This window comes from Rhipicephalus sanguineus, chromosome 11, assembly GCF_013339695.2.
Source record: "Rhipicephalus sanguineus isolate Rsan-2018 chromosome 11, BIME_Rsan_1.4, whole genome shotgun sequence".
Classification (NCBI taxonomy): domain Eukaryota; kingdom Metazoa; phylum Arthropoda; class Arachnida; order Ixodida; family Ixodidae; genus Rhipicephalus; species Rhipicephalus sanguineus.
This window is the reverse complement of record NC_051186.1, coordinates 136,315,930-136,341,269: the sequence shown is the minus strand read 5'-3', so window position 1 is coordinate 136,341,269 and position 25,340 is coordinate 136,315,930.

The following is a 25,340-nucleotide window of genomic DNA, read 5'->3' as shown; positions in this document are numbered from 1 at the left end:
CTTGTGCTCTCGATGAGCAGTTTGCGTTGGCATGAACGTCCATAATGCAGACACTTCCACGAGGTTCTGGTGTAGCCATTTCTGGAAAATTTTCCTGATTTCTTTGTCTTGGCTGCGTTTGCCTAGAAAACATCAGTCTTTTTCCTCTGCTTTGATCTGAACTGTCTCATTCGTGGCCTTGACGCTGTCTCGGTATTCTGCATCTCAGCCGAAATAAGCTATATCACCCGCATTGCCTTCGATCTTGCCGTCTGCAGCTTTCTCGAAGAGCCGCAGCTATGATTAGTACACGGGGCTTGCTTTTGTGTCGTCATGGTCTTCTTTCCTTTTCTTTTTGCTGTATGAACTGGCCTTGATTTGCTTCCGCTAGGCACTTGTACGAAGAGCGTTGATGACTTAACATCTGAATTTGTCGTCCGTGGTTCGCATGCATCCGTAATATCTCGTCGATTACCTTTTGGATTTACAAATGCTTCTCGCATTTCGCTGACAGAAATGTCTTCCACCGCGCACACCTGTTTTGTTCCAGCTGTTTTGTCATTAGCTTTTTGAGTGTTGCACGTTGAGAAGAGTTCCCAAGGCATGCAAGAAGTCTTTAGAAGCTGAGGTTCTCCTTCTGTATGGGTTTCTCGAATTCTCTGTTCTGTAGTAGGAGAACTCATTTGTCAGCGTTCAGTACGTTCAGCTGTTGGTTGTGTGGCCGACTCGTCTGGCTTCTGCGCGACATGATTGCTGTTCAATACGCATTGGCTAGATGGTGGTGACGTAGACAGACAGGTCATTTTGTCCTGTACTTCTGCTTTAATTTGTTACCTTACTGATTCCAAGTGAACCTGCCGAGCTTTTAATGTGTCCGCGATCTTATATTCTGCTCTGACCTTTGCTAGAATAGTCTGGCGCACGTAAACGTCGGCTTCCTCTATCTCCGCTTCCAAGTGATCAATGTCAACTGTCTCTTCTACCTCGTCATCAATTCCTCTGAGAACCTCATACTGGTCAGTCAAAATTCGGTGATTATTTTTCAACTCACTCACTGATGGGCGCTGCACGTGCAAAAGACTTTCGATGCTTGTGACTGGCTTGCGTGACGGCCTTGCGTACTTGACTCCGCCTTTCGAATAGGGCCTCCATGATCTGGTCCAGTGTCGGAAACGTAACAAATTACTGGCCGGCGGCGTTGCGAGGCGAAGTCAGAGTCCTCGTGGCATCCATCACAAACGTTTTGCACGCCGAACATCCGTTAGGTGTGGGGCTTACATTCCTCACGATCTGGGTCTCGGGGATGGCTAGGCCTCGCACAGCAGCTTCACGCTACAGCGGCGTCACGACAGTCCTACAGGCTACCGATGCAGTCGAGAAATCGTAAAGGCTGCTCGGTCTCACCTCTTGAGGTCCTTTCTCCCGGGTTTCACAGCACCAATATATAGAGAAAAGGACAAGCCGCCGTCCCCATTGTGAAGCGCCCCCGTCGACCTCCTCTTTATTCGAACATACTGATGCTACCTTAATGATAATGGCGCCACTCCTCGTCTTCTACACAATTTGCAACAGTCCTGATTACCTTGGTTTTAATTACACACTCCTAATTAGCGTCGTGTTAATTAGCATGACCTTAATTACCTTGTTCTTAGCTTTACACGACTTCATTAGCATGGTCTTAGTAAGACGTGGCTTAGCTCGGCCTTAGCATGATTTGGCCTAATCAGCTTCGTCATAGCACGTCCTGACTTAGCTAGGTATACCGCCCAGCCAATTAGTTAATCAGCCTGGCCCACGTGCTCGGGAGCGAGCAGACGATAAAGAAGAGAACGACGAGGGCGCGCGCTGGCCGAGCAACGCGCTATAATGTACAGGCCAAACCATGGTGATTATAACGTGGCCTCGGCGATTAGCTCTAGCGCGGTGTTGTAAGGCGCTCGGTCGGAACTAATCTCAGAGGCCACGGTGCTAATCATTCTAAAGGATACTTGCTGCAGACATTAAACGCTTGAAAATGAATTCAAACGAGCCGCGCACACACAAAAAATATAGTTATTAGAGCTTTCTGCCACTTTTCCTGCATGGGTGCACTTCTGCGCTCAGTGGAACGAACGACAAACAAATGAAAGAAGGTGCCTCCAGTTTGGCGACACCACCCAACCTTCTCGACCGCGCTTGACGTGACGCCGCGTTCCATTGTAACCAATGGAATGGAGCGCGCTGAGGGATGATTTCACGTTCTCGTACTGTAAGCTCGTTCAAAAGGGGATGTCGCCAGAGCTCGGAAAGATCCCGAGTTTGGCCAAACTCAGGCCATCCTGCATAGCACCCCTGGACGATTCTGAAGACTAACCTCGTTGCTTCTAGATTGTTTCTAGGCCTTAGCTGGGTGATGCAGGTTGTTTCTATGTTGCTTCTAGGTCGTTGTTAGGCTTTAGCTAGGTGATGCTAGGTTGTTTCTATGTTGATCCTCAGCGCAGAGAGGTTCGAGTTAAACCAGACAGTCACAGGCACGACAAGGATGTCCGAACTCTAGAGACAGAAACTAGCGCTTAAACCAAGCGTTCACACTTCTCATAGATCTACGGGCTAAGAGAGAGACGTGGTCTCTCTCTTACCACGTCTTACTTATATACTGTTCCCTCCAAAATTGAGAAACAACGAAAGTCGCACCACGCTCCCGGAGCAGTGGGGCCCCGACGAGCGAGCATTCGTTTCAAGCGCAGCGCCGGGTGCGCGTGTTCGTGTGCTTTCCTTGTGTCCGCCGACTTGGGCCACAGATTTCACCAGCGGCAGGGCCGATTCGTTGCTAGCACCCACCGCAGCAATGCCCGGCACAAACAGCGAAACAGCGTCAAGAAGAAGATGAAGAAGAAGATGAAGCACAACAAGCGGCACGAGCAGGGACTTGCATCGCTTCGGGGTCTTCTCGCAGCCGCCGTTGCCTTTTCCGTTCCCCAGTAACGTACTCGGGGTCTTGGCTCACTGCCGTCGCTTCGCAGCCATTTGTTGTTGGCCTTCTTCATTTTTAGTGGACCAGTGGTGAGTAGTGGGATTTACCCAATTTCTGTGGCACATGCCCGTTTATGATGATGATTGTTTTTTGGTTCGTCCGAGATTGCGTCTTCTTTAACAGCTTCGCTGTTAAAAAGCACGCATGACGCGGTCGCATTGCATTTTGCCCCCCTAACGAACACATACCTCTACGGCTATTATGTGCTGTTCCTGCAAGTCACAGTATAGTCACTGTGCGCCACCTATACGATTACCTTTGCCCCACTTTTCATTCACATGCTCCCCAGTTACACAGCCTTGTAGTTGCGGGCAGTCTTACGTGTATCAAGTGGTGTAGACGAGCAATTTCGTAGTGGACCTCGGACAACTTTTACATTGCACTGTTTTAGAAATAAGGAATTTCTGGGTATTCGATTCGTCATGCGATGACCATTTCTCCCAAACATTCGTATTTGATTGGATTAGGAACTACGACTATTCGAATGCCCTCTCGACCGTGTGCTTCGAAAACCGCGTAATATGTATAGAAGAAAAAAAGAAAAGAACAACATCCCACTGATAATATAGCCAGACGGGCGCTCTTAATCACTGGTTACGTTCTAATCGCTGCATATGTCGCGAAAATAGACAAATACGTCTTTGTACGCGCACACTCTAGCGATACCTGAAGCAACCATGGCGTCCATTTGAAGTTAAATGCATTACGATGACTGCAAAAGACAAAAAAAAGCTGATCCTTCCGTCATAGGAATCGGTACAACACAACGTGAAACGGGTGCTCATAGAAGTAGTTGAATGTTTATTGTACATTGATATACGAAAGCTCGCCCAATGTCTATTGGCGTTTGGCAGCTATAGCACCGTTTGATGTGGATGCACCCACGTTGACGCCTAGTGGCACATCTCCACCCCGACGGCTAACGTCTATAATCATAATTAAATATATATGGTAGCTGTAGTAGTTAACATACACCTGGACACAGCATATGGTGAATCCCACGCATAGATGGCGTCATCATGGGCACAATAAACACTGGTACTCGATATGCACTCTTTTAGAGCGTCGTCATTTGAGGAGAGAAACGGGAAGGCATGCGCTCCCCAGTGATAGGGTACACTATGCATACATTACCAAAAAGCTCTTCAGGAGCGGGAGGGGCAGAGTTCGTAGCTTGAGCCGTGAGCGTGCGAAGGCGTTCCGCTTCCCACAGGCGTGTCCCTCGCTGAACCAAAGCACCCACTTTGCCGGCATTCGGCCTTCTACATCGTTGCCTTTCTGCGGCGCTTATTGCAGCCGTTTTATTAGTCGATGCCACCGCACTCGAAGCAGTAGGCAGCGGAGAAACACCGTTGGTCCATTTGGAAGCTGCTCTAAACTGTCGAGGAGGCGTCGCACGCTGACGCAAAAGGCGACCCACGTAACTGCGTCGTCACCGAATCAAATTACCGCGCACGCCGCATTTCACAGACAATAGAGTTTCCCACAGTACTGTAGCGAAAGCCTCCGATGCGCTGAGACTACCGACGCGCTCCCAGTCGGCGCTCGGTAGTTTCACGATGCATTACGTAACTTTACTACTCCCAGGCGGCGACATCACCCCGCCAACGAAGAACACTGTGAGAGGAAAGTGTGAAAGATAAAAGGCGCGTTTGTGAAGCCTCCTGCATGTGTTAGGCAGAGCGCCCGGCAACTATCGTCGCAGACCGTGAGGTCGTGTGTTCGGCTTCCGTCAACAGAACTTTTTCTTCTAGTTTTCCTTTGCCATCTGCTCATGTGCATTTCACCGACGTCATTTCCGTGACGCAAATACGTCAGTGAAGTCTTCGTGGACCTCGGCATAAAACACATTCTTGTAAAAAAAAAGAAATAAAAAAAACTCAGGCGACCTTTGACGTTATATTTGTCGACTGCGTTTCGAAGCATGTAGAAAATTTATTAGGCCCCTGATTGGCGTGTCAGCAGGCCCAATTTCACTTCGTCACAGCTTAGTTCATGCAATGCCACAGCACATGCAATCTTGCGCATGGGACCCGCTCTTCATCCGGTCTCAGTTCTTGATCATGGAATAGATGAAATGGACCAAATGAAATACTCCGCAGACTATCGCGATGATCTGTGAGAACAAAAGGGGAAAAGACGAAATCAGTTAAAAGTGCGACATTTGACGCGTAGACGTGCAGTGTGAAACGGAAAGCGACTATCTATACGCACGCACAGGATCTTATAGTACCAATGACAATTCTTTAGTTTTTTTTTTCTTTTGTCAGTGTTGCAGTCAATGCGAAACGCAATGGTACGGGTAACGTTACAAATTATGTGGCAAAAGGCTCGACCACGAGTTCGTAGCGGGCAAAAACATTTAAAATATAATTCTAGGCGTTTACGTACCAAAACCACGATATGATTGTTATGCACACCGTGCTAGGGAGTAGGGACTACGGATTAATTTTGAACCCGCGTGCTTCTAGAACGCACCCCTAAATCTGTAGGTACCCAGGATTTTTGTTTTCTTTTTTTTTGCATTTCGCTAACATCGATATGTATCGCTTCGGCTAGGAGCCGATTCCGTTGTCCTCCCTCTTGGCAGCGCAACGCCACAGCCGTCAAGCCACCACGGCGGGTGAAACTTTTTGTTTGAATATTCTGCGAACATGCCACCAGTCACTATTAAGCATAATGCTAAACGCTTAGCTCCTGTTTTCATCTATCAAAATATCAGTGACGCGAAGTAAATATTGTTCTTGCCATTAACATGTCGTTGTTCTTTCATAACAACGCATCAACATGCGAGCCTTGAAATTCGAATAAAATCTCGTGTGACTTACCCCATCGATGACGGATGAATTCCCAATGGTGGAGACTCCACCACAAATGTAACATGCTGCTGCTACTAGGTGGAACAGGGTGTACTGGAAGGCAATGAATGAAGTACGTTTACGCGAGCGTGAAACACCCGAATAAATAACACTCACTGTTCAGTAACCATGTAACATGGAACCACTAGATGTAGCAGTTTAAGCGGCATCTCTGCGCACTTGGTTTATTCATTAATCTATGACACGTATAGTACAAAGAAAAGTGGAGGTGAAATAGCCTTCTGCAAGCGTAACAAACAAAAACCAAGGCATAATCCACCACAATTACTTGGTGAACGAAGTCGTACTTTCTTTGCGAAAAGGCGTACACCGATTAGTTGCAATATACTAATGCCGCATGGCAACCCTTGCCAGCCCATGTCTTTTTAAGCATAATGTGTGTGACTCGGTGCCTTGCCCCTGCAGTCTTGGACAGTGCTCGCTCCGAGAAAGAGCGAGCGAGCATGCTAAGGCAAGCACGTGCGTGGCGCGCGTCTTGACTGCTGGCGCGTGTGTCGTCGTACATGGTTCGGATTTCAAGGAACAGCGCAAAGAACGACTGGACATACATGATTGATGATTAGTGAGGCTTTGTGGCGCAAGGGCCATGGGTGGCCAAAGAGCGCCATGTCTTTTGTGTGGTGTTAGCTATGACCAATGATTACGATGACAGGGTGTATTGTGGCTGTATAGAGGCCTAAAATCACGCGCTATAAAAAAGCGTAAAAGATGTGTATACAGTATAAAATTATGGCAGTGACAAGTGGTGTGATCTATAGGTGTGGGATGAATGACGAGTGAGCATGGTATTTACAAGTGAGAGGCGGGAAAGCAGCACGAATGCTTCCTCAAGGCCTTTGACCCCAAAGGCTGGGAGGCAGGTGCTTCCTTTGATAGAAACCGCAGCAGCAGCCTCAATCATGAGGCCGCGCTACGGAGCGCCTGGAAAAATTACGTTGAAGTTATGTACATCCTTTAAAAATTCGAGGAGAGAATGATATTTAAAAAGTGGTTCTCTGCCAATGAACATACCGGGATGAAGTGGGAACTGCAGGTATATTGATGAAAAATGCTTTTTTCTGAGAGCGTCTAGTTCCGTGCATTGCAGTAGGGTGTGGAATACAGTTAGTGGATCGCCACAGTGATCACACAAAGGTGGATCGCCTCCGGACAAACGGTATGAATGTGTACTGTATGTGTGGCCAATCCTAAGTCTGCAGAGTGTATTTTCTGTGTATCGTGACTTCGATACCGGCGGCCAATTACCTAGATGCGGTTTGATAACATGCAGTTTGTTTTGTGTCTTCCTATCCCATGTGCTCTGCCAAAAGGCACTGAGCTTTCTTTTGAGGAATGGTTTTAAGTCTATTGGAGGGATAGCTACAGATGTATTGGGACTGTTTTCGTGGGCGGATGCTGCTAGCTGATCCGCCAACACATTGCCTTGTATCTCGCGGTGCCCTGGCACCCAGCACACTAGGACATGTTGTTTAAGTGAGTAGATCGTGCATAAAATAGAGTAGAGCGAGACAAGGACCGGATTTGTGTGTTTTGTCATAGTTTTTAAAGCTTTCACTACACTTAATGAATCCGTGTATATCACTGCCTTTTGCAGTTTTAATTGTTTTATGTGTTTAACTGCCGCAAGTATGGCGTACGCTTCTGCCGTGAAGATACTGGAATCAGGGTGCAGAATACCGGAGTCGGAAAAGGATGGACCAACGGCTGCATACGACACGGAAGTGTTGGACTTTGAGGCATCTGTAAAGAATTCAGGGTGTGGGTACTTGTATTGTAATTCGAGGAAGTGTGTACGGATGTGTGCTAGTGGCGCATGCTTGGTAACTTCGACGAAAGAAACATCGCAGTCTATAAGCTGCCACTGCCACGGTGGGGGATAGGCAGCGGGAGCCATTAGACAGTTTTCGAGAAGTGGCACACCCATTTCTTCAGCTAGGCCCCTTACACGAAGTGAGTACGGCTGTCTCATCGAAGGACGGTTGTGAAGAAGTTCAGAAGCAGACAGCTCATTGATTGTAGTGTGTGAGGGGTGTTCGTTGTTTGCGTTTACTTTGAGGAAATATACGAAGGATAGGTAAGATCTCTGGAGATGTAGCGACCACTCATTCGATTCAACGTAGAGGCTTTCTACGGGGCTAGTACGAAAGGCACCCGTAGATAGCCGAATGCCTAGATGGTGGACAGGGTCAAGCATTTTTAGGGCGCTTGGTGTCGCAGACTGGTAGATTATTGCCCCGTAGTCTAGGCGAGTGCGTATGAGGCTTTTATACAAATTCATCAGACACTTCGTGTCACTACCCCACGCAGTGCGTGACAATATTTTTAGAACATTCATTGTTTTTATGCACTTGTGTTTGATGTACTTGATGTGTGTTATAAAGGAAAGTTTCGTGTCTAGGATAAGCCCTAGGAACTTGTGCTCCGTTTTTACCGACAGACGCTGACCATGTAGGTCAATGTCAGGATCGGGATGGAGGCCTCTTTTTCGGGAGAATAAGACGCAAGTACTTTTTTGTGCATTCAGTGTAAAGCCATTTTCGTCTGCCCATTTAGAGATCCTGTTTAAACCTAGCTGGACCTGCCGCTCACACATCGAGAGGTTGCACGATTTAAAGCCGAGCTGTACACATCATCGACATATGTGCAATAAAACATATTCCGTGGGATGCAAAGACGCAAGGAATTCATTTTGATTATAAAGAGTGTACAGCTAAGCACCCCACCCTGTGGCACTCCGGTTTCTTGTAGGAATGGTCTTGATAGAACATTTCCTACTCGGACAGGGAACGTACGATCCGACAAGTAGCTCTCTATTATATCTAGCATTCTACCACGTACACGAAGGTGCGACAGGTCTCTTAGTATTCCGAAGCGCCATGTTGTGTCGTAAGCCTTTTCCATATCGAGGAACACAGAAAGAAAGAACTGCTTGTGGGCGAATGCGTCACGGATTTGTGCCTCGATACGTAACAGGTGGTCGGTGGTGGATCTACCCTCGCGAAATCCGCACTGGTACGGGTCAAGTAGATTGTTTGTTTCCAGGAAATGCATAAGTCGGCGGTTTATCATCTTTTCGAAAAGTTTACACAGGCAGCTTGTAAGTGCGATGGGCCTGTAGCTCGTAACGGAGGATGGATCCTTGCCCTGTTTAAGAATGGGAACGACGATCGCTTCTTTCCAAGACGAGGGGATCTCGCCGGAAAACCAGATGGCATTGTACAAGGAAAGTAAGGTTTTTTGCGTTTCGGCAGGTAGGTTTTTCAGCATGTCATATACTACACGGTCGGAGCCTGGGGCGGAACTACTGCAGCAGGTTAGCGATGCCTGCAGCTCAGCTAAGGAGAAAGCTCTGTTGTACGCATCGTGTTTTGTGGATTTGCGCTCTAATTTCTGTTTTTCTATTGTTGTCTTGTAGCGTTGGAAAGCCTCGGAATAGTGCGACGAGCTGGACACTTGTTCGAAATGTGCGCCTAGAAAGTTCGCTTGGTCTTCTAAGCTGTCGCCTTGTGTGTTTACTAGAGGCAGTGAATGTGTTTGTCGTCCTTCTACCCTACTAATCATGTTCCAGAGTTTGCCTTCTTGTGTGTATGAATTGATGCCTGATAGAAATTTTTGCCAACTCTCTCTTCTAGCCTGTCGGCGCGTTCTCCTGCCTTGAGACTTGATATTTTTTAAAATTTGTAAGGTTCTCCGCTGTCGGGGAGTCGCGAAGCAAATTCCATGCTTTGTTTTGTTTCTTACGCGCATTTCTGCAATCATTGTTCCACCATGGAACTCGTCGTTTTCCAGTGTGTCCACTTGATTGTTTAATACATTTGGTTGCGGCATCAATCAGAAATGATGTAAAGTATTCTACAGCTGCGTCTATGCTTAAGGAAGACATGTCCGTCCAACTTAACAGTGTAACTTTCCGAAACTGTTCCCAATCGGCCTTCTTAATCTGCCATTTTGGAACCTGATGGGGACATTCATTTGTAATTGGTGTGTTAAGAAGTATTGGAAAGTGGTCACTTCCGTAAGGATTATTGATAACTTTCCATTTAATTAGGGGCAGAAGTGATGGAGACGCTATGCTGAGATCTATGGACGAGTATGTTCTGTTTGCAAGGCAATAATATGTTGGTTGTTTTTTATTCAAGAGACATGCGCCAGAAGAGAAAAGGAACTGTTCAATCAGACGACCTCGCGCATCGCAGCGAGAGTCACCCCATAGACTGTTGTGGGCATACAAGTCTCCAAGGACCAGAAATGGTTCTGGAAGTTGGTCTATTAAGGACTCGAATTCATATTTTTGGAGCTGGCACTGCGGGGGTATGTAAAGTGAGCAGATTGTGATCAGTTTGTTGAATAGGACGGCTCGAACAGCCACTGCCTCAAGGGATGTTTGGAGTGGTAAGTGGGTACATGCAATTCCTTGGTTAACTATAACGGCTACGCCACCAGATGACGCCACAGCATCATCCCGGTCCTTTCGGAATATGACATATTGGCGTAGAAAATTCGTGTTTTTGGGTTTTAAATGTGTTTCTTGTACACACAGCACTTTTGGTGAGTGTTCATGTAGCAGCTCTTGGATATCGTCGAGGTTTCTTAGTAGACCTCTGACGTTCCATTGTATAATTTGTGTATCCATTTTGAGTGTAAATTAGTGCTGTGTGTACTGAAAGAACTATTACCTTAAGTCACAGAGCCCTTGCCAGGCCCTGTGATGCGGGCTTTTTCTTTTTTGGCGCGCTCGAACGAGCTGCGCCGCTCCTTCGGCGCCTGAGGCGCCGTTGGGCTTGCCGTTGTGTCCATCACATCGGCAGAAGCGCTGGATGCCCGGTCGCGGCTTACGCGGACGGGTGTCAGTGTTTTGGGGCTTTCTGCCTGAACAGAAGGCTCCGGGCCTGCAGATCCGGAGGCCTGCATGCCCTTTGGTTGCGGAGCAGTACGGGCTGCTTCCGCTGAGGGGGCAGATGGCGCTACCGTCCACTGTGCGTGGTACGTGCGGCCGCCGCGAACCTTTGTGACACTGCCCCCTTGCGTGCCACGTCCGCGAATGAAGTTCCCTGTGGAAAAGAAAGGCGTTTTCGCGCCTCTGTTTTCCGTTACCTTGAGTGTTATTATTTCTTTTTCTTTTTTCCATGCGGGACAACTACGACAGTAGGCTGCGTGCCCACCTTCGCAGTTTGCACAACGGGGAACTTCTACACAGTCGTCTGCAGGGTGATCGTGCGAACTACATTTGGCACAGGTTTGACGGCCGCGGCAGCTCTGAGAGCCGTGACCGAAACGCTGGCACTTAAAGCAACGCCGCGGGTTTGGGATGTAAGGTCTGACCTTAAGCTTCAGGTAGCCTGTTTCAAGATATTCTGGAAGGGTGCTTGTGGAAAATGATATAATCAGGTGTTTTGTCGGGATTTCTTTGTCGTCACGTCTGATTTTAATTCGCTGTACGTGCGTTACATGATGTTCATTCCAGCCCTCAAGGAGCTCACTCTCAGTCAAGTCCAACAGGTCTTGGTCAGATACTACACCTCGGGAACTGTTGAGGGATCGGTGTGGTGTAATAGAGACAGGGGTGCTTCCAAAAGAGGCAAGTTTTGAAGTTTTTCATACTGGGTCTTACTTTGAACTTCTAGCAAAAGGTCCCCACTAGCCATTCTTGTAGCCTTATAGCCTTGACCGACTGTGTCGGTGAGGCATTTCGATACAAGAAAAGGAGAGATCGTTCTTGCGTTCCTTTCTAGTGTTTCGCAGTGGATTACGTGGAACCGTGGAAAATTTTCTGTGGGTTTGCACAAGGCATTGAAAGTCTCTTCGGTGCGCCCTCTCTTTGTGAGACGGCGATCATTCAGTGGAGGAAATGAGGTTGAGGCCATAGATTATGTATAGTTTCGGCAGCCATGCCAGCCGCCCACCATGGAGCCCAACATGGGGACGCGACAACACTTATATTGCTATAAAGTATGTCTACGCCAGCTGTACACAGCTACTATAACCAAATATAATGTGCCCAAGAGAGGGCACATACACAAGGTTAACCCTCGCCGCCAAGAAAAACGGAAGTAAATTGAAGAGAGGAGAGGACAGGAAAGATTAAAAAGTAATAGAGAAAGACGAAGATGTGGGGAGACAAAGAGATAGGAAAAGGCGACTGCCGATTTCCCCTGGGTGGGTCAGCCCAGGGGTGCCGTCTACGTGAAGCCGGGGCCAAAGGGGTGTGTTGCCTCTGCCGGGGGGCCTTAAAGGTCCAATCACCCGGCGTCGGCTCAACCCCCAGGATCCCCTTTTCCCCGGACACGGCAATGCCACGCACGGCTAGGCGTGGGAGGGGGTCGAAACCCCCCCGTTAGCTCGGGTCCGTGGTGTCGCTACACACCAAACGCCTGCTTCCACAGACGCCCCTGCGGGGGACTGGACATACAGAAGAAGACAAACACAGCACTAACTCTCAACAGAGGTGTTGAGAGTCCGTGCTCTGTGCGTCACCTTCTGTATTTTAGATGCGAAGTATCTTAAGGTCGAGCTCAATCCGGCGGTGGTGGTGGTGGTGGTGTGCGGCGTGACCACCCTCACTGCGCATGCGCATACCCTCTCCACATACCTCCTCTCCACTCCCCCTCACCATTCCGCTTCCCCTCTCCCCTTCCCCTCTCCACTCACCCTCTCCCATCCCCCTTTCCACTCTTCCTCTGAAATGCGGGCTAGACATGCCGAAATTCTCTCCTGCACAACGCCGCGATGAGCTCGAGCGCATGCGCGTCCCCTCCCCTTCTCTCTCCTCTCCTACGATGCTCCCCTCTCGCCCGCCTGTCGACCGCGTTCCCCGCTCGCCCTGTGAGAATTAACGGCCAGGCTAGATGGAAGACACGACGCGCGTAGCGTCCCTCTTCGCGTTCCACGACACGTGGTCGGTAGCATGCACAACGAACGCCAACGGAACGCGATCGTGCAAGTGCTCCGGCTTCGCATCGCCTCATGGTTCCCTTTAGCGGGAGATGGTGTAATTTTTTTCTTTAGAGTTAGTGCTGTATTTGTCTTCTTCAACAACTCTGTTGAGACTTAGTGCCGTGCTTGTCTTCTTCTGTATGTAGTGTCGTTTTTTGCGCTGTTCCTTGAAGTATGTACGACCAACAAGCCCGACTGTCCGCACTTGTGGTGCATACGTGTAGTTTGGTCAACGCACACTTAAGTTGTAATGCAGCTTCGTCTCCCGCAGCTTCCATAGTAAATTATTTCTTTCAAAACGTAAAAATAAGTTTTACGTCAGGTTGGTACGCACGAGGAGGTTGTAACGCGATAGCACTAAATAGCCCATATAGCAGAAATTCCGATGTCGGCGTCGGTGGCGGCGTCGTTGGTTTTGAGCAAAAAAATAGGCGTTGTCCGTAAGCGAAACATCGAGATAGATGCAAATAAATAAAGAACAAAAATCTTCGGTTCGAGTGACATTCGGACTCAGGCCTTCTGCGTGTCATTCAGGTGGTTTTACCACAAAGCCACGCCAGGGCTTGAAACAGCTTCGGAAAGAAATCCTATACAGGATTAATGCAGTGAGAGGAGTCCCGTTAACGCATGTAGTTTTCGTGGCAAAAGGGCAGAATCACACCAGGCGTCACACCACTTGAACTGCGCAACGAGTAGCTGGTTTAAAGGCCCACACGTTACAAAGCTCTCCGGCATAACTGTTCATCGTCATCAGTAACAACATCAACTAAAGCGTGCACCTGCGCATATTGCCTTATGGACACGTAGTGGGCACTTTGCTGATTCGCAAAAGGAAGCATTATGGCGTAGTGGGCACTTCGCAGCTGTACTCGCAGTAGGCGGGCATTCTAGGAGAGTTTCAAACGGCCAGTGTTACGACCACAGACATTCCTTTCGTCCCGACATTGTTGAGGTCTCCACTAAGAAGCGGAGGCTGGCAAGCTAATAAGAAGACGATGCGAACGGGGCCTGATAAAGCTATCGCGTTCTACTGAAGGCGAAACTGAAGCGCCCTGATATTTTCTGTTGAAAATGAACCTAAACCATAAACCTAAAGTAGCCTAAATTTGATGGTGGAGTGAGGCACATTTAGGTGTTTTTTTTTCAGTATAAAAAAAAACAGTTCTGGTAAAGACTGGTCAATAACCAATTCAAACGTCTACTCAGAAGATCAGTTTCGAAACAAAAATGAGTCGAATCCTGGACTTGTTTGAATCGAAGGGAGTCAGATTCACTTTTAACCGGAACAGCTCGTGTCAAAACAACTAACAGCAGCCACCACCAGTACGTTTCAAATTTGACCAGTTACCTTGCTTGTGTGCAATTGTTCCAATGCTGTGCACTTAAAATGAACGACGACGGCGACGAAGACGATTAGGACAGGTCCGCACGAAGACATTTTACTAAGCTGCGCCGCATAAACCCCGCAAAGAAAGTACGAATTCGCAAGTGCTCTCACGAAGAAAAATCTAAACTGTGCTCTTGTGATTGAAATATCAACGTAGTACGCCTGATGGCAAAAATGTGCACTTCCGAACGTGCAGCGTGGCACTTTCTTTCTGGTGCTTTGTACTGCCGCCCAGCCCTGTCACGCTACAAATGCCTAAAGAAAACACATGCTCTCGCCGTTGACTATTGGCGATATCTACGACTATCGGCACTACTAATGACTCTTCTCATTCCAACAGTGGACGGTACCGCTGAAAGAACACTAATGTCGTTAATTTTCTCGCAAAGCATTGTGAAATCGTTCATACGCTGCGACTTGGCTTCTTTTCATTGCCTATTCAAAGCAGGCTCTGATGAAATGTTCCAATGAGAATGATCCAATTACTATAGGTTACATATCAATGTGTCAAAAAAAAAACGTTGAAGCAGGTCCGACAATATTGTTAATCGCTAACAACTGCGCTTTTGTCAATTCCGCCTAAGGTGGATTTGGCTCTGAAAAAAGAAAAAAAAACTAAGAAAGAAAAACGAAACTACTCACGTATTCATGTATTATGAAAGAACAGCACAGATACGCGGAGTCAGCACTCAAGCATGAAAACACTGCCTTTATAGCCATGGTGCGCACCTCTGTCTATTCAGCAGATGTACGCAACACGCTTCGCGATTTAGTTCACTCGTGCTAATATGCACAATCACTCCTAGCCATTTTTTTCTCATCACGGATCACCGGCATAAGCATTGTAGAAACTACTACACACTGTACCCGCGAACTATCATGGCTCATTTGTTCAAAAACTCAAGTTTTCTTTACGTATTCGTAATCCGCATTCTTGAACACATGAGCGCCAGTGAGAGCTATTTAACGACAGTTTTTTAAGCTCATGTTCGTAAAATAACAGCGCAAAAGACGACAGACGAACACACAGAGACAAACGAGCGCTCGTTTGTCTCTGTGTGTTTGTCCGTCGTCTTTTGCGCTGTTATTTTACGAACATGAGCAGCGAACTAGCCTGATTTACCGCCATTTTTAAGCTCGCCGAGATGTTTCCCCGCGACCTGAGGAATAGCATCTAACCATCTTGTGCACTTGTTACCTCTTTTAGATGCGAAAGCATCTCATGCTCGGGAGTATGTCCCGCGGCGTGGGCCTCGGCTTCCGCACTCACACTATGTATACGCAAGCGCAACTCGCCTCCTTCCCTCTCTCCAACAGCTGCGCGTTACTCTCTCCACTTCTCCCCCAGCACCTGCTTGCGCTTCTCCTGCGTTCTCGCTTCTGCTCTCGCGCCGCATGCGCTACTCTCCTCCTCTAGTCTCCTCTCCTTCAAGCGGGTAGAGCGCTGCGCGCGTTGTCCAGCGCTTGCTTCGGTTGACTCTTCTGAAATGCAGGCTCGACATGCCGAAATTCTCTCCTGCGCAACGCCGCGATGAGCGCCAGCGCATGCACGTCCCTTCCCACTCTCTCTCCTCTCCTACGCTCTCGCGCGCCTGTCGACCACGTTCCCCGCTCGCCCTGTGAGAATTAACGGCCGGGCTACAGGAAGACACGACGCGCGTAGTGTTCCTCTTCGCGTTCCACGACGCGAGGTCGGTAGCATGCCCAACGAACGCCAACGGAACGCGATCGAGCTCCGGCTTCGCATCGCCTCAGGGTCCCCATTAGCGGGAGATGGTGTAATTTTTTCCCCTCGTTTTACGCTTTGGTTAGCATTAGTTACTGTTCTCTGAATCGGCAGATCGTGGGACAAGACCATAAACTTGGAGGAAAGTTAAGCTTGAGCTGAAGACTGTAACGCGATAGCGTTACCAGGCCCTGTTCGCATCACTTTCTTATTCTCTGTCGCATCACTTTCTTCGCTTCTCGGTGGACACCTCAACCATGCCGTTAGGGAAGGAACGTGTGTGCGCGTGACGTAGGGCACTGTAGTCTCACCTAGGGCGCATACTGCAAGTACAGTTGCGAAGTGCCCTCTACATCCTAATTCACCATTTTGCGAAGTAACCAAGCACCCACTACGCGGCTGTAAGGCAATACAAGCACCTGCATAGCTGTACACTTTGTTGGTGATGCGGATAATGGTGATGCTGATAATGAATTGTGGCTATGCCCTTCGTAACTGGTGGGCATCTTTAAACCACCCACTCGTTACGCAACTCACGGGTGTGACGCCTGGTGCGATTCTTCTGCGTTTCTGCCTCGCAATACTACGTCTGTTAATGTGACTCCTCGACCGACAAGGCGCCTGTAAAGGGTCTCTTTCCGAAGCAGTCGCAAGCACTGGCGTGTCTGTGTGGTGAAATAAATCACTGCCACGTAGAGTGCCTCGCTTCGATTTTGAACACCAATTCTTACTGTTGGCACCAGTCAGGATTGTTTGCTCGCGGATAACGCCACCGGCGACGACACCGCATTTTCTGCTACACGGGCTCTTTAAATAACGCTGTCGCGTTAAAGAATGTTTGGCTTTCAGACCTGTGTTTCAAAGGTGCGTCGGGTTATTCTTACTGATGACCGATCGATTGGTTCGTTCAGCAGATAATGTGAATTTTCACGACTCCACACTAGCCCAACAGCTCGGAGTAATCAAGCTTTTCAATTTCCTACTACCCCGAGTTTAGCGATTCGCGCCCGTACTGTCGCAGAAAAAAAAAGAGCGTTAACTATTGCATATCAGTTTCAAGGCTTAGAGCTTCGTATTTTGTATCTCTGATAGCTCACCCATTGTCCTCTTTCCTAAAACTGTTCTTTCCCAGTAATAAAGAGTCGTTAACATTTTAAAATAGGCATGTGCCTATACAATTAATTATCGTTTCTCCCAACAAGCTCTCCATGAGAGAGAACAGCAGCTCTCGGCTCTGACTGCACTGTGAACATACTCGCATATCTCTTTTCGTGATTACCGCGAGAAACGAGTTATGTTTGCTATTACTTGTGTTAATTAAGCAAAGTGCAAATTGCTGATATTAAAATCGATCTGTAAGTTAATAAGGTATTTAGAAAAGTAGTTAGGTCACATTTGAATTTAGTGGAATGTTGAAGTTATGCAGAAGTATGCATACCGGACCGAAAAAGCCATTATCGCTCCGCGCTAAATTAAAAAAAAGGGTGATCATTTTCGCAATTCAGTAGCAGTAACACTTCAGATCAGTAACAGACGGTCTTAGCCTTAGTAATGGTGATCTACAACAGAATGTGGAGTGTTGTATTTGCTATTTTGAAGGCGCGTGTCCACAGGTTTCGGCGCATCGCCATGAGAGAGCTCACTCACGTAGAACAATTTGGGGAGCATGAGGGCTGTCTGGATGCTCATTACCGACGACATGAGGACGAAGAATCCATTTGTCGCGAAGACAGACGCGCAGCTGTGGAGAAACTGCTCGCTCGGCGTGGTTGCGCCCAGGCTGCCGTACATGGCCCATAGAATGGCGCCGATCACCTGCACCGAACCACACAACCCCGGCGTCACCAAACGCGGCTGCGCTCGTAGGAGGGAAACAGCGCGAGGACCAGGACAAAAATAGGCGCTCATCACATAGGCGCTCATCAATTCACATTTTCTGTAGAACTCATCTCGGAATGCAGCACACATACGGCGCTACTTTTGTCTTGCGTCTTTAAAACAACGCCGCTTCCTTATTATCCCTGTCTTTTGTACAGAGTAGGATTTTTTTCTGACATACGAATTTCTAAACAACTTCCCGCTGAAATCTGTAGTCGAATATGTATACATCAGCAATGCTATACTGTTGGACACATTGATGACAGTGTATCGAAATCAAGGCAAACACGATTCTCTCCCATAACAGCGTAGTACGCAATTTCTCCGGCACCACTAAAAAAAATAGAGCGTCCCCGTTTCTTTTTTGTTTGTTTCCACCGCTTCCGCACAAGCAACCATGGTTCATGCGCTATAATTTTTCCTTTTTGTTGGTTATCTCCACTAACTTGGTCTTTGCCATATTTTTTTGTCAGGGCATTCCACCGTCGTCCTCTCAAAACATCACTTCAGGCACTTACACGCATAAGTCGACAAACTCACTCATGAGTCGACTCATTCAGACTCACCCAGACTCAGATCAGGCCGTGAGTCTGAGTCGAGTTTGAGTCGGAGTGAGTTCGGTTGAAGACAATATTAGTGAGTCTGAGTCCGAGTGAGTCCAGTTGAGGAAAATATTGGTGAGTCTGAGTCCGAGTGAGCCTTAAGCTCAAAATATATTCCTTGAGTCCGAGTGAGCTCCACCTTTTGATGCCGACTTACGGTCCTATCTACTCATCTTCAGCATTACTATCAGCCTTATATCGACTTACGTTTATACTTAAGTCTATTCACACATATCTCAGCACACTAACATTCATGCGCCATCTCAATATTTATTGATCAGAGACGCGAGTTAGGGGAAGGGGGGGCATGACTTCCCCCCGCAAACTAATTTATGGGAAGTTCTTGATAAAACTATCTTGTGTGAGTCGTGTATTTCATAAAAATGCCCTTACTGGATTGATATATGATAATGATTACATATGATGTATGATGATAACTCGTATTTGATGGTACAAGGTCAAAAGGCGTATCGTAGTTCACCGATTATGTGAGTATTGGCGTTAAAGAGAATTGACACCATGATCGAAAAAGCTAATTTTACGCCAACGGATTTATGAGTCGACTCACTCAGACTCAGGTGAAGCCGTGAGTCTCAGTCTGAGTGAATCCGGCTGAGTAATATGTTTTTGAGTCTGAGTCTGAGTCCGGTTGGGCATAAGTTTAGTGAGTCTGAGTGAGTCCAGCTGAGGAAAATATTGGTGAGTCTGAGTCCGAGGAAACCCTCAGAGCAAAATACATTTCTTGAGCGAGTCCGAGTGAGCTCGAATCTTTTTAGCGACCTATGCTTACACGTCACCCCTGGCGTGCTTTCGAATCGTCGTTTCTTGCTTTGTTTCTTTCTTTTTATGCGCTGATGTATTCGAACTACTGAATCATTTGAGACCGTTCCCCATGCTCGTATAGCGTCTGGTTTCTCCAGTTTTCGTTTACGATTCCAATAGTACAGTAAATATTTCAAACTTAATGTAACCTAAAATGTGCTAGCAGGAGAGTAGCGCCCGATGGTAATGTCCCGGCGGTGGTGATATTTGCGCTCTTACACAATGCTACGGCTGCAGACGAGATCCCACGCGTTTGGTGTATATCTTAAATTGCTCAACGTTTTTACGACAGCATTTTATGCCAGAATTTTATTTAACTCCGATATAATTACAATAATCCATTTAGATGAAAGGCCGCACAATTCACGCATACGGTCAACAGGAACAAGAGCGGACGCGAGTAGCGTAACGCGTCCGAAGCACTCGAGTTGTGCTCCTGTGCAGAGCTCTGCTCAGCTGTGAGCGAACGGTGTATGGCGACAAACCACTTCCGTTTGCCGCAGAAACCAAGAGAACATTGTACGCCAACTCACCACCTCGAGGAGGTTGAGCCAGCCGTCGGTCGTCATCGTGTATTCGCGTATGTAGAACTGCACCATGGCACTGGCCTTGCTTGCTTTCACTCACGCGCCTTGGCTGGGTACACTTTGCTTGGGCGGGGCACACCCTTGTACATTTGCTGCATTTTACGCGATAGAAAAATTAATACAGAAACTTCACAGTTCCAAGTTCAAGATGCAACGCAACACATTATTCAGTTTCATATATACAGTCATCATCATCCTCGTCATTATTATCAGCCTATTTTTGTATCCCCTGCAGGACGAAGACCTCTCCAATGATCTCAAACTGACCCTCACCCACCACGGTGGTCTAGAGGTTACGGTGCTCGACTGCTGACCCGAAGGTCGCAGGATGGAATCCGGGCCGCGACGGCCTTATTTCGATGGAGGCGAAATGCTAGCGGCCCGTGTACTTAGATTTAGGTGCACGTTAAAGAACACCAGACGGTCAAAATTTCCGGAGCCCTCCAATATACGGCGTTCCTCATAATCATATCGTGGTTTTTGCTTCCTAAAACCCCAACAGTTATGATCAAACTGACCCTGTTTTGTGCGAGTTGGTTCCATTTATGACTGCCACTCTGTCACTCCATTTAACCCTCTACCGTCCTTAGGCTACGCTTCCCATCTCTTGGTATTCATTGCGTCGCTCTGACCACTGGTTATCTGTCCTTTGCATTACGTGACCGGCCTAGGTCCACTTTTTCTTCCTAATGTCAGCTAAAATTTTGGTTACCCCTGCTTCTTCTTTAATGCATTCCGTTCTTTTCTAGAGGTGTGCGATTATCAAACTGTCAACTTCGAAGCGAACTCCAATAATGAAAACCAAGTGCGAATCGAATCGAATATTTTTCGAATATTTTCGAGTGCGAATAGTACAACTACTGACTTTTGCAAAAAAAAAAAAACCCAACCAGACATGAAAAAGTAAGCTTGTTGCACATAAATAACGTACAGGAAATTTACGCCTTGTGCAGCACTATATTGCTTGGTAGTACACCATCTTCAGTTATTTGATGTTGTCATGAAGGAAGGGTAGCTGTTTGATTTGCACGCGAATCAGCGACACAGTTGTGCATGTCGCTATTCCTCCAGTTAACGAAAACGGCTACTGGCTATGTTGTTGTCATATAGTTTAATCCTCTATAAGCGTGCTTTTTCAATTGGAAGAAGCAATGACAACTGATTGGCAGGATGTTCATTACAGCTGCTTCATGCCAAGATAACCCAAAATACTGCGGGGTTTTTATATTTTTAAGGCGAAAGCCTTAGATGCCTCATCAAACACGAAAATTGACCGTCCGCGTGACGTGTCCGCGGCGTCGGGGACAACACGCGTGATGCAAAAAATCATCACGTGATGACGTCACCATAAGGCTTCATCATTTTATTTTATTTATTTATCTCATACCTGCATCGCCCCAGTGGGCATTACAGCAGGGGGGTTACAGTACAAATTATGTACAAATTGATCACACACACAAAGCGTGGTAAAAGACATCATTGTCCAAATGTTTACAATGTCAGGCGCTAGAGCATTCCATTCTCTTATGGTTCGTGCAAAAAAAGAATACCTGAAAACGTCACCCTTGAAAGGATACTCGCGGACTTTCAGTGCATGGTCGCGTCTCGACGACACAAAGGTGGGTAACTGTATATCTTTCTCGATCAATGCCGGTTTTAGAATGGTATACAGAGTGAAAAAATTTGAGTCTTAGGTTTTTCCGAAGGTCTTGTAGTGGCTGCCACGATAATTTATGTTTACTGTCTGTCATGCTTAATGCTCTACTATAATTGCCCAGTACAAACTTGCCGCCTTGTTTTGCACCTTTTCAAGCTGGTCAGCCAGAACAACTGTGTGCAGATCCCAACAAATACATCCGTAATCAAGCATACTGCGGACATAACTAAAATACAGCTGTTCCTTTAATTTGCCCGGCAACTGAGTGAAATTACGGCGGAGAAAACTCAGCGAACTTATTGCCTTATTCCTAACGTAAGAAATGTGCCTATTCCATCGTAAATCAGACGTTATATAAATACCTAAATATTTATATTCTTCAGCTTTCTGTAAGGCCATATTATTTAATGCATATGTGAAACACTGAAATGCGCGTTTCCTTGAAAAGGTGACGTAAACACATTTCTTAAAATTTAATGACATTTCCCATTTATCACACCATGTTCCTATTACGTCTAAATCAGCCTGCAATAAAGTAATGTCACTCTCTTTTTTTCTAACTCTATAAATAACACAGTCGTCCGCAAACATCCTAAATGAAGATCTGACATCACCAGCGATATCATTAATAAACAGCAAAAACAAAAGCGGACCCAGAACCGAACCCTGGGGAACACCTGATGTTACCGGAGCATATGTGGAAGAGAAACCGTTGAGCACCACAGACGGCCGCCTACCACGAAGATATTCGGCAACCCATGCTATGACGCTATCGTCCAATTTGTAGGCTCTAAGATTTGAAATCAGAAGATCGTGCGCAACTGCGTCAAATGCCTTTCTAAAGTCTAAGAATACGTTGTCTATTATCTGCGTTTTATCTATTGCTGAGGCCAGATCGTGAAAGAATTCAACTAGTTGGGATGAGCATGAAACGGCCCGTCGAAAACCGTGTTGACAAGAGCTTAGAAGGTTACGTTTAACTAAGTGTGACATAATTGACGTATAAATTACGTGCTCCATTAGTTTGCATGTTATACTTGTCTAGGACACCGGCCTGTAGTTTTCAACGCTATTCCTCGATCCAGCTTTGTGAATGGGTACTACACGTGCCAGTTTCCAATCATGCGGCAATGAAGCTTCAGATAAGCTTTTTTGAAATAAACGAGAGAAGTAAAAACGTAGTATTCCACAACAGTTTTTAAGAATTGCCGCTGGAACATCATCCGGACCGCATGCGGTAGATGGATTCAGTCTCTGTAGTAATTCGCGCAACCCTTCTACACCAAATACAACTTCAGGCAAAGGACTAATGTCAGTTTTAAAAATCACACTGACGGTGCGAGAGAGCTTAGGTCTAAACACTGACGAGAAAAAATTACTGAAGATTTTAACTTTATCTTTGCCACCGTCAACTATGGTTTCAGATACCTTTAAAGCAGGAATAGAATTATTATCTTTACCGTTAGACCTAATGAATTTCCAGAATACTTTGGGATCCCCTACAAGCTTTTCGCCAAGATTTTCAATATATGGCGTCAGATAGGCAACATTTGTGACGTCACAGTGATGTCACATGACGATGTCATCACATGACATCGTAGCTTGGTCAAAGGTGAGCAGATGATGGAGGCAGAGCAAAACCAGCTAAGGTGCTTCAGATCCTGGAGGCACTGGAAAAGCATGTTAGGTGCGGAAAGCTTTCGGTGAGTAGCGAGGCAGCATCAATACATCGACTGGGAAGAAAAAGAAGATGGCTTTCGCCTTCGAGTCGTCTTAGGTGAATGCACAAGGGACCCCACGAGTTTTTTTAGACGTCTGTTAATTTTGCAATGGCTCGCCATAAATTTCGGTGGCTTTGTTCATAATTTCGCACTACTTTGTGAACGTGCTCGGCCTCGTACACCATGTCATGCTGGCGTGTTCTGGCAATTACACTTGAATATTGTCATAACTAGAGACCGGATTTTAGGCAAATGCCTATTAAATGCGAAGCATTTCTTAGCAAACCTTTCGCACTTTGTGCGTATCTATCTATCTATCTATCTATCTATCTATCTATCTATCTATCTATCTATCTATCTATCTATCTATCTATCTATCTATCTATCTATCTATCTATCTATCTATCTATCCACCTACGTCTGGGTGCTCTCATGATCGCCTCCTCAACTGGGTGTAGATCAAAATTGGCAGGGGAGGGTAAGATGATTTGACGAAAATGACTGTCGGGTCATGACATAAAAACGTGAAAATCCTGTCGCGTACATCGTCAAACCCTTTCTTCCAGACACGTGTGGCACATACCCGTTTACCACGGGCTGTAGTGCACAGGTATGCTCCACAGGTGATTGACAGCTTGTATCTACCCAGGAACGGTGAGAACAGACATCAGTAATTTAAATGCGAGAGCGTTAAGAAAAACCGACATCGACAGCATTGACTCGACGAACGGAAAGAATAAGAATTAGGATCCCAGCAGGAATGGAACCCAAGCCTTCTGCTTGGCAATCAGGTATTCAGAGAGCCACGCCAGGTCTATAAACTGGTTTGAAAAAACAGCCTATGCAGGCGTAATGTCGGTGGAACGTCAGTTGTGTTTGTGGTGCTCGCTATTTAATTTTACAAGAAAGCAATAAACACTACTTATGTACTCTTACGAAACAGGCGTCATGTCAGATTAACGTCTGTGGTTCCAGTGTTGGCTCCGCTTTTATAGCAGTCTAATAAACATTACAGTTGCATTCCTATGATTGAGCAAGCTATATAGAAGCATTGCTCGACCCTGGAGGAATACATTAACGAAAGTTACGTATGATATTCACATGATTGCACCATAAAGTGCACTTAGTTTCGATAATACTGACGTACGTACTCTAACGTGAGGGCTGACGTTACGTCGTACAATAAGTTACCCTTTAAACGCTAGTGTTGTCGACGGGCCTGGTAAGCCCACGATGTGTACACAGCTACTACACTTACAAAAACACGTCGGTCCACCTTGTAACGCTTGGCTCAAAGCAATAAAATACAGCACAGAAGTACTCGCTGAATGCTTCGTATAAAACCAATTCCCACAACGCTTGGGATCTGCCGAATTTTTTTGTTCCTTACGCTCCTATCGCGCCATTTTGATATATGAGCAAGAATTAGATGCTAAGGAGGGCTTTTATAGTGTTTTTATAGTGCCTATAAATGCCTATTTTTGGCGGTCATGCTGTATGCCTATATGCCTATAAATGCCTATGAATGCCTATAAATGCCTTTTTTCAAAATTGCCGCGTATATGAACACTATTAAGCCTCAAGTTTCTCTTCCGGGTGGAGACTGAGCCCATTATTTATTTTACCACGCAACATTGACTGCTCGGAACTCTATAGGGTTCACCCTAGTCTTCTAGTTCAACCAACTCCCGGAAACAACCGCTAGCAGCAGTGAAATGGGACGCACTGGCGAGCATATGCCGCCGCACTGACATCGCGTGAGCGGTTGGCGAATGCAAAATTGCGGAGAGTCATCAGAGTAGAGTGAAGAGCGAAATAAGAAAAATGTGGTGTGCACGCGGCTTTTGTTTAGTTTATAGTTAACTTTTTAACCCTTTCCCTACCGAAGACGAGCTGAGCTCGTCCACGCTGGAAGTAGCACTTTCGCACAGCTAAATTAAGCTACCCTGATTCATTTTGCTGAGTTCTGTTTGGCTTGAACACCTGGTGCAGTAACAAAATTAAAATAAGCACTTAAAGCATGCATTTTGGTCGAGAAGTCGATGAGGGTGGCGATTTGGGCTTGTTGGTATGGTTGCATGATAATTGATGGTAGCGCAGGCCAAAGACACGGACAAAAGAAGGCACATGAGACACCACAGCGCTAACTTTCAACA